Below are 11129 nucleotides of genomic sequence, written 5' to 3' on the forward strand. Positions count from 1 at the left end.
TGTCCAAGATTATACAGGCAGTGGTGCTACTGTTTGAGCAGCATCAAGAACTTCAGATACAAGGTGTTGGATGTCCTGGTTAGCAAGGGAGATAAACAGGTAGGTCAACAGACACAAATAGCTTCCCAAAATCTGCTGCTCTGTCTTCTGCCTTAACCCTTTCATCTGTTTTCTTTCACAAAGCACAAAGAGCACAGTGGTTCCCCACATGAGCAACCCCACTTGCCAGGTTCTACCCTGATAGAGCTCAGGCTCCATCCCCTTTCCTTACTTCTCCATCCCCTTTCCTTACTTCTCCAGCTGGAAGTCCCTGATGAGGCCTAAGTCAGGAAAGGGAGGTGCCCCACTGAGAAGCCCTCTACTTTGCCCCTGGGACAGGAGAAGCCAGGAGTGGAAGTCCTACGTGCATCTCCCCTGGCAAGGAGTGAAAGCTCCATGAGTTTTTGCATGTTGTCTTAGAAAAAAGGAAATTATCCTCATCCTCCCTTCCTACCCCCATTGTAAGAGGGGCTTTGCAGTTAAAAACATGATGGCGTTTTGTTCCCGGAGAGGAGGGGTGGAGCGGGGGGTGGGGAAATCGCCCATGTACCGTAACAGATGGTTTAAGTACGGTGATTACAAAATCCTGAAGTTAAAATAGTTTAATTACAAAGTCAATACTGCCTCCAACCTCTGCTAAGCCTTTAGTGTAAAAACAACAGACGGTATAGTGCAAACGGTAAGACAATATTTAACCAGAACTTTGCATTAGCTACTGCAGTACAGCTCTCCATCAGGCCTTCAGCAAACGGAAGATCAACTGATTTTCCCAGCTTGTATTTGTTAACCATCTCTGCTTCAGTATCAATGGGCGGCTGTGAGAGAGCCACAAACAACCCCGAAGAAACAAACTGCAATACTATACTGCAAGCTGAAGCTCAGCAAGGACTGAGACAATTATTAGCACCTTACTAAGAATGAATACAGAGGCAAAAAAGATGAGCAGGTAAAGTTATTTATATATAAAACGAAAATAAAATTCATTGAAATAGGCAATTTTTTATTTTGGATTGGATTTTATAGAAAAAATAACAGGACCTGGAAAGGCACAGGGAAAGGAAAATTTGGGGATAATTGCAAATGGCACAAATTTGATTTTTCACATGCAGGAAAAGCAGCAGCTCTACACAGCATGTTGTGCTCTTGCAACTGAGAGCCTTGGTCTTCATCTTTACTGAGTGTGTACAGATTCTACATATTCTTTAATAGTGACAAACCCTCCCTCTGTTGGCTTATGTCCCTTATGTCCCCATCAACTCAAACGTGGAGCTGAAAGAATCAGAAGTCTAACTCTGCTTTGTTAGTAGTATGCTAAAAACTGGCCCCAACTGCTTCCGCCACGACACAGCATCAGATACCCACCATCCACCCTACGTACAAAGCACTGTGAGGCATTGCTCTCCTGCTGAGCTAGATGGGTAAAAGCAGGGTCTGGAAAGCCAGTGACAAGAGATACAGACTCATGAAATTAAAAAGCAAAAATAGACAAATGGGAGATCATCTGCAACACCTCTTCTCGCCACTGACCCTCACTGACCCCTAAGCAAAATCAGAACCTCAAGCAAGAGGGAAAACAGTCTCCAATAGAGACACTACAAAACAGAGGAATTCTCACAATTGTGTTACCCCTTTATAATTTTTTTTAGAGAGTTTGAAAGATGAAGAGTAACTTTGGATGTCTGAGATCATATTTGCTAAGCAAAATAAGATTTTCTAGTAGCTGATCTGTTTCTCTGGAGTTCTTAATAACTAACAGAATTCAGGATGGAGAGCTGCACTGGCTAAAATGGGGGGGAACGGACATCCTAGTGAATCTAAAGGAAAATCGTCTTTAATCATTAAGAGGAAAGAGAAAACATTCCTAGGACCTGCTCCTGCAGATTGCTGCATATTCCAGTCCTGCTTTTATTAAATTAACTTTACATATATAAGTAGATTCATTGACTTTCAATTAAGGCTAAGTGCAAGCTGAAGTGCTTCATTTCATTAGCATGGAACTGATCCTCTGTAATAGAAAAAAACATAAACTAACATTCTGTTGGAAATCATTTCATGTAGCACTTAAAACACAAAAGGCATTTGAATGATTACTTTATATGAATAGAAGATACTTGTATTTTTTCCTAGAATATGATAATAAATGGTTTTGTTACCATCTATAATAACAAATAGCCCTTTAAAGCATATTGTAGAGGCCTTCTGAATTTCTAGTAATTTATTTTATTCTCATGCTTGCTTCTCTTTTTTACCCTAAGCATGTACTTGTAACTAGGAAATCAATCCAAAGAAATAAGGCATGGTCACAGCATTTTAAAAAATCTTAGCCCAGGGCAGAACCCACAAGTTTGTATCAGATCTCAGCCTCTCCCCATCATGCATGTAGGACACAACTGCCGTGTCTGCTCTCGGGATAATTCTGCATTTAAGCCAGTAACTGTTCAATGGCTGGTCTCACCCAGAACCCCTGGGCCTGACGCTCAGCACCCAGTTCTGGAGTGGGACTCTTCTCCACCAGGAGAGGAAGTTGACTGTGGGCCCCCCTTGCCTGGGCAGATACCTTGAGGGAGAAGCTGTGAAGCAAAAGCACCATTTCTTCTCCTTCTGAATCCCAAGAGGAGCTAAGGACTGAGGCTGCTTTCTGTGAGGAGCCAATTCCTACAGGTGTACATTAGGTAGATCACATACATAGTGATACATAGGAGTTTGGGTACCTAAAGTCCAGCTGGGGTTTGGTACCTGAGCACTCCTCACCTCTCCTGCACAGTCACTTTACAACTGACTCTGTTGTTTTGCCCCAGTATCACATCAAGTGTCTACTTTTTGGAAAGAGCCTTATATCCTGAGCAGGGTGTGAGAAAAAAGGTTGATCTGAGCGATTTCAGCTTAGAGTAGATACTGCTAATCAGAGGGATGCTATGAATACTACAGCTCAGCTGGGAATTTTGTCTGTCATCCTTGCTAGACAAGCACTCACCAGGAAAAACATGTTAACATAGCAGTTACAATATTTTTTAAGAAACACAACTCTTTGGAAGAAAGTGCTTCTAGTGATCAAGTGTAATACTGTTGTTAAGCCAGGCTGCCTGACAGTAGCTGTTTCACACGATGTACATTGGCATCCATGGCATCCAATTCTGCCTTTCTCTGCCACAGTGAATGTTGATTTCAGAAGGGATTTCATGAATAGACCAGGCAGAATTCGATCTTAATAACTGGAGTCTTGACTTCACACACTCACAGGAGACTGTTCCTGCAGCAATAATTCTTTGTAGGAGCCCTGCATTCTGAAGACAGCTGACTTCACTCCAAATTCATTGGCAAAGCTTTGGCTACCTACTGCTGGCACAAAGACTGTCGGTGCCGTCATCACTGTTATCGGTGCTCTTGAAGCACTTGGTGACGCTGCCAGGGATTATGGCCCTGCTGTGCTGGCGTCATCTCAGGTGCAGGGAGGAGGATGAAGGCAAGTTGTCACCTCCTAAAATTCACCCTCTGAAAGTTTGGAGGTGAAACAGCAGCACAGGCTTGTTCAAGGCCTCACCAAAAAGCAGGAGATCTGAATTCAGCCTTAAATATAACCATGCATTAAAAAACATAATATATTTTTAATAGAGGAAGATGTGTTTAAAAAAGCTAAACAGTGGAAAATCTGTTGTTGTAGACGACCTCTTTTTCTCCCAACAAACATTTACCCAGGGTTGTCTCATGACTAGTCAACTTTTGTAATCCATTAGAAAGTGATGCTGTTGCATGACATGATCAAACACCAAATGCAGCAGAAAGGCCATAACTATATCTAAAAAGCCCTTTGCTTTGTCAAAGCCTTTCACTAATGCTGGCAACAAAATTATTGAGGTCTCTAATGAGCTGATCTTTTGTCAAATAAGCCTTCTTATGAGCAGTGTTAAACTTTATATCTGCTTTTAAATTAAACACTTTGGGTTTATTAATGTTTCCTTTCCTCTCCAAATTTCTTTGTTGAGAAGAGGTGCCAAAGGAAATGTACTAGCAACAGTAGGATGTGAAGTATAGTTTAGAATACATTAAACATATGTTGATGGGGCCATTAGCAGAGTTTATAGATACCACCACCTGTCTTATTCCCCTTGCCATTACTTTAGTGAGAGAAAGCATACTGTAAGAGGAATGGTATGCTACCATTAAATCTTTACTCCTGTATTAGAAGGAACATAGTAGCAAATTTATGCCTTATTGCTAAAAAGATTTTCCTATATTGGCTCACTTACTAGGATAAATAAACCTGAATAAATAAAGAGAGTAAGGGCTAAAGAATAAATATCACTCTTGTTTTGGGTGTAAGAGAGATACCGAGTATCTGAGAGGGAAATAAAGGTACAGTGGGGCCGTTCATGTTGTACTTGTTCCTTTCGAGCTAGCAAGCGCATCCCTGAAATCATTACTGCAAAATGCACCCTCAGACCTCGCAAATGTAGGTAAGGGGTTTTTTTGCCTTCAGGCAAAACAATTAATACAAATAAAATAAAATAAAATAAAATAAAATAAAATAAAATAAAATAAAATAAAATAAAATAAAATAAAATAAAATAAAATAAAATAAAATAAACGAAATGGCAATTAAGGGCTGTGATGGGAGGCCGTCAGGGCAGGCCACACCGCCTCGGCCCTGGGGCGCCCCCTGGCGGGCGCGGCGCCACGCGGAGCTGCCGACCCGCGGTGAGCGCGGTGGGGGCGCGGTGCGAGATGCAGCGCGGGCCGCGGTGCAGGGCGCGGTGTGGACGTGTGGCGGGCAAGGTGCAGGGCGAGCGGTGGGCTCGGAGCGGGGTCGGGCGGGGCACGGCGGAGGCGCAGCGGGAGTGTGGGCGGGGCGCGGGGCGGCGCAGACGGGGCGGGGTCGCGGAGCGGGCTCCGCGCGGGGCGTGGTGCCAGAGCGCCGCGGGGTGCGGTGCGCGGCGGGGTGCGGTGCGCCGCGGGGTGCGGTGCATGGTGGGGTGCGGTGCGCCGCGGGGTGCGGTGCGCCGCGGGGTGCGGTGCATGGTGGGGTGCGGTGCGCCGCGGGGTGCGGTGCGCCGCGGGGTGCGGTGCGCGCAAGACCGTGCAGTCTGCGGCACGGAGGAGCCGGCGAAGAGACGTCGCGCTCTCGGCCGGCTGCGGTTTTTCTACCTCCGCGTGGAGCCCCGGCGGCGGGGCAGCCTTTATCGCGCCCGGGTGCGGGTGCTGCCGTCCGTCCTTCTCCTGCGCCGCCTCCCAGTGTTACTGCTGCGGGGGGGACCCCAAAAGCGCCCCTGGCGTCAGTGGGAAAGGCAGGCAGCGACACGCAGGAGTGTCAGGAGGCGGCCGCAGCCGCAGGAAGAGGAGAAAGACCAAAGTGAGATGAGTGAGATGGGGAGAGGGGAGGAGATGGGGCAGAGCCCGCCGGACTCAGAGGTGCACCATGGCGGTGGGCAAACACTGAGTGTATCAAAAAAGGTGGGCTTGGACGTGTCAAAAAAAGCCTTCCTGAAAATCTAAATTAAGAAAATGTTCCTCACCGTCCCAGAATGGGGACAGCCTTTGCCCAGCCTCTCCCGTGCCTGCCGGGGCAAGGAGGGGCCACTGAGCACCTCCCAGCAGCCGTGGTCCTCCTCCACGTCCAGCCGCGGGACACGCAGCCCACGCGTGGCCCCTGCACACACGGTCACGCCAGACTGAGCAGGCGGGAGGAGAGGGACGCGGTGCCTTGCAGAGCAGGGTCAAAAGCCATTTACTGTCCTTTCTGGAAAGAGAAGGAGAAAGAGGTTGCAAGCCTTCGGCCCGGCCGGCTTTCAGCAGGGGAAGCCTCAGCTTTGATCAGGAGATGGCAGCATAGTCCGGGAAAGCTCGAAAAACTCCCCCAGCCCTGTTAGCAAGACCCCAAGGAGGCTCAGGGAAGCAAAGCACCCTTGTGCCCAGTGGAAGAAGAATTTGAAAGGGAAAAAAACACGCCCGTGTCCAGTAAGTATTTGAACGGAATTGCAAAGAACCCGGTTAAAGATCAGAATTGAAATTGCTGCAGAGCGTCACAGGAGTCCTTAAGTATGACGATGGCAGCACACCCTTCTCCAAAACGTTGCAACCTGCCACAAAAGCACAAAAGAAAAAAAAAATCCCTCAAGAGAAGGGCCAGAGATACCACTGGAGACTTCATTGCTTCAGTGCTGCTACTTTATGTGAAAGTATGTGCGTACCACCAAAAGAACCATAAAACTTCATAATAGATAAAACTATAAAATTTCTCTCTCCTGTTTTCCAGGATTTGCTTTAAATGGGTGAAAAAGATGATTTAAAAATCTGTCAACGTGATAAGCAGGGCTTTACGTCAGACCCGCAAAGAAGTTGCTGCTGCTTGATGCACATGGAACTGATGCAGTTTTGCTATAATCTTTGCTTATTTCATTCTGAAGGAAAAACAAACAAACCTGTAGAAAACGGTAAAGTACCTGTAGTGAACCTGTTGCTAAGTCAAACAAACCTGAGCAAAACTAAGGTCACTGCAAGTAGGCTGCTTCTGACTTACTCCTTGACGAGTTTTCAGCTGGAAGCTGCAGGCAGACACATTATTTTCAAGTGATGTATTTTTCTTCTCTCTTGCCCCAGACCCTAGGCTTGCTCAAACTGTGATTGAGGAATTCCCACAGACTTGCAGGTTGCCAGGAAAAAGACTTTGCCATTCATTAGGTGGTGCTGAAAGATTTTGCTGGAAGTGTCATCGTCTTGACCCTGTCAGCGTTTTCTAGAGCTGGTCCACCTGAGACCTCAGTGAGGGGAGATGCTATTGGAAAAGCTGTTTGGAGTTAGTTTGGCACCAACTCTGGCACCCTAGCCAGATTCAAGACCTTTTGGTATTCACTGAATATATAAATCAGTGCATGTAACCCCCATTTTTGCTCTCCAACATATTCATAGATCCATTTCATTTTTTGACACTTTGTTTAGTATTGGAAACATTCAAAGAGCTAACAAATGGAAATTTAGGGTTTAGCCAGATTGTATCAGTTGTTGGTATTGGAACATCAATGGAGCTCAAACAAGTTTCACTTGGCAGGACAGTTTCACAAAAGCATTTGATGTTGAATCACAAGCTATTTTCAAGGTTCATACACACAAAAGGGTTCAAATATAAGCAAATTAAAGCCTCAGTATTAATGAAATATGTTCTTGTTTCCTTTCCACTTGCCAAATATTTAACCTGGTCAGGAGACAAATTCACATGGGATTAATTCTATGGAGCCAACCTCAGATTCCTCCTGGGTTTCCTTGAAATGAGGTATCCTTCACTTCCTATCCTGCACGGTTTTGTAATGCAGCTGCACATTGTTGAAAAATTGCCACAATTCATGGCAGGATGGCTGCACTTCAGCAATGAGAGAAGTTATTTGGAATACATATATCTATATTTGCATGCTTGTGAAGCTTATGTGTCTGGCTTGTTAAGCTCTAGGAAGCTCCTTGATGGACAACACCATGATACACAGTGGATGGCAATTAAGCCATGAACCTAAGTGAAGAGAGGCTGATCCTCAGCATGGTGAACTCCGAAGGAACTTTAGAGTATTTTTGTAATTCGAAAGGGTAAAGGCTCCTCTAGAGCAGAACAACGTGTAGAAGATGAAGAAGAGGTAAAAAATCCTCTCCACTGCCGGTGACCCCTGTGCGCCGTGGGGTGTGGGGATCACTGCTTAGGGTCAGGTGGCCTCGGAGGTCTCCTCTCTTTGCACAATGCACCAGGCAGAGACAGGACTGTGAGGAGCTGACTGGAGACACCTGCTGCCACCACTCCTGCTCCGTGCCTGTGGGTCTGCCCAGGCCAGGCCCAGCAGTGGTGGGCACAGCGGAGAGCATGCTGAACTAGTGTTACAGCCATTCTACCAAGGTTTTAGGCTTGCTTGTCTGTCTTCTTTCTTCTGACAGGTGATAGAGAGGAAGCATTTGGCCTGGCAGTATAAATATAAATTCTGTTTTGGAGCAGGATGAGAAAAGGTAAGGAGAAGCAGGGATTTTGACTGTGATCTCAGTGCTCCAGTCTTTCCTGGGAATCTGCACAGGTACAACAGGAGGAAGGTACTTGGTGACTGCAAAGGGTTCAACAGAACCTGAATGACATTTTCTCCTGGAGATAAAGGTGTGATGACTGGGAGAGGGAAGATCTGGGGCTCATTCAGATCCACAGTGGATTAACTAAACATCTGCAAGCCAAACTCACAACCTATGTAGGCTACAATCCAGGAACATGAGCAACAGATTTGCTCAGCAGTCAGCTAATTGGGAACTGAAAAGAAAATCTCCTTGCAACACGAAGTGGCTGGCACAGTAACATGTGCTCATCTGTACTTGTTTGGTCCTTAAAGAAATGTCTTCTTGTCTTCCAGATGCGCCCATTCTGTAAGCACTTTTGGTGCCCTTATGCCTACGCAGGTCCTGAGAAAATCATGGAGCAGAAGCCCACGCTTTTTCCATCTTCTTATTTATACCCAAATGGTGTGTCCAGGAGTGTTTTTAAGCTGACGTGATGAAGGCCTCCTCCAAAAGGCCAGAGGGAGGTGTGCACAAAAGGTCTGACAACACTCCTGACCGTACACCCTCCCCACAGCGCTGGGTTGGTCTCTGGGCCAGCGAAGCGGCTGCATAGCCCCGCTAGCCATCGGCACGGAAGCTGGGAATGGAAAACAATTTTGACATTGGCAGCCTGGAGTCCTGCCCTTGCAAACACATTTGATGTTCATACATGGTCTCTTGGCTGCTGCTGCTGGGGACCATCTGTTGGGATGGCTTCGTGCCTGATCAAATGGTGGTATGCCATTTTCACTGGGACATGAAATAGATGCCAAACAAAACGCGTCTGGTTTTACTTCTATTACTCTGAATTCAAAGCACATGCTAATACTAATCCCCCTTTTAACACTGTTGTGGTGCCAGTTAAACCTTCATTTTTTCCCACTATCTGCCAGATTTCTACCACGTACTTAGGCGCTTAACAAAATCCAGAGGAAATCGGCGCCGTTGATTTCACACAAACAGGGCACTGTTTGCAGGGGTTTGGTGAGAGGTGTTAGCACTAACGACAGAGGTGAATGTGTGAGAGTTTCCTATACACGTAACACAGGATCCTTGAAGGAGTTGGACGAGGACATTTCTTTAAAAATTGCTCCCAAAACCACATCCAACTATCATCAGATTTTCTGATAGATGGAAATGGGACTTATCAATTTTAAAATGTTATGGTAAACTAGTCATAGTTTTTTTTAAAAAAGACTCTACCAAATGCGCAAAGGCTTTGAGCATTATGTGAGTACTAACCTGAGATGCTCTGAAGACATTTTCTTTTCAATGCACTGTGAGTTCACCATAGCTCCAACCCTGTTCTGTAGTAAAATCTTCCATGCTGTGGCTGGCTTTGCCATCTGGGTTTATATGACTAACTCCCTGTGAATGTTCCACATTCAGAGAAGTGTGTTCTTGACCTCAGCCAAGATGAATATTATTGTCAAAACTGACATCATTACAGCTACTGTGGGTTTTCAGATTCCTCTAGTGTTTGTGGGGAAAATCTATCTGCTACAGATGTTCCCTTGGGTGATGGATTTTCTCCTCTAGTCCCACAGTGGCTCAGGAAAGCCTAAGGAAGCATCACCTGATGGGCTTCCCTTTGCTTTTCATTCTGCTGTACAGTACTAAGAGGTTGGACATCTTGGACACCTCCTGCCACCTCCTCTTCCTCCTCCCTCTGGCCCCAGTGGGGGAGATGACAAAGCCTTGGTGCTGACTTCCCCTGGCCAGATCCCCACCGTGTGCAGGGTGGGCAGGATCCAGATGTGCCAACTGAGGTTCCCAGTTTTAGGAAGGTCTGGGACTTGACTATTTGATCAAGTGTTTAATTCCTCAGCTCCTGGATTCGTAATGATTTAAAACATTTAATTTTGTTAATGATGCAACAGATCCCTGTGTTATTATCATTTAACAACTTTAAGTAACTATTTAACCACCTTGCTTACATTGCCTTCTTGTATATTCCTAAAGTAAAAGTTGCTATGCAAATCTGAAAAAAATTACCATTAACAGTTAAGGAAAGTTGGGGAACGTGGAAGTTAGTTTCTGTCTGGTTTAGCATTGTACTAAAAAAAAAAAAAAAAAGAAAAGAAAAAAAGAATTATTTGAATCTCCCAAGTAAATATGGCAGGGCCAGGAGCATAGGCCAACCGGTGGCATGTGGACCGGCCATAAAATTAAAAATAAACTTAGGAGTAAATGTGCAGCTAAATGCAGACTGTGAGGATAGGATGTGAACTTCAGCTATTTCCTGGAGCTAGTGTGGTTCCAAAGTTTAACAGCTTTAGCCTTTGGAGACCCGGAGGCGTGCATAGTTGTTTTCAGTTTCTCCTCCTTTCATCTCCCCCCACTCGGAGCCCTACCACCTCCCAGCTGCCCTGCTCGCTCCATCTCTCTCTGCAGAAGGACACTCCTCTGACCCTCTAACGAGTGTCCCACACAGCTCATGGTGTGGGGGATCACTGCGCAGCAGCAGTGCCTCTCTTACTGCCCTTGTGTCCTCCAGCCCACTCCAGCAGGATGGGGGCCCCAATTCCCATTTTTTCATCAAGACCCACTGGTCCACAAAGGATTGACTGCTACCTGCCAGGTATCATCCAGGGAGACGAGCAACTGCCAGCTGCTCCCTGGGCATGATGGCTCATGCCTAACAATTCAGCTTTCTATGATGACTTTCAGTCTTGCACTTTCTTTTTTTTTACGAGCTTTTTTTTGGTTAAAACAAGCATGGAGACAATGGGGAAGGGTTAATGGAATAGCTAACACATCCTTATCTCACAGGGGCTGTATGATAATAGAGGTATTTTCAGCCATAAATTTGTTATTAGGGGATGTACTACAAAGCTCTAAAGTACCTCACTAAGCCTAGCTTGAGCTTTGTCTTGTTTTTGCTTGTGGCCCTTGTGCTTGCATAGACTCAAGGCCAAATTCAATTTAGGAATATGTTTCTAAAGCATATCTTGACATCTCTCTCATTTATGGTAAAACCTTTTCTTCATGCTCGTTTCTCCTAATACCATATGATAGTTTTCTTTGTTAAAATAGAA

The sequence above is a fragment of the Athene noctua genome, chromosome 1, assembly GCF_965140245.1.
Source record: "Athene noctua chromosome 1, bAthNoc1.hap1.1, whole genome shotgun sequence".
NCBI lineage: Eukaryota > Metazoa > Chordata > Aves > Strigiformes > Strigidae > Athene > Athene noctua.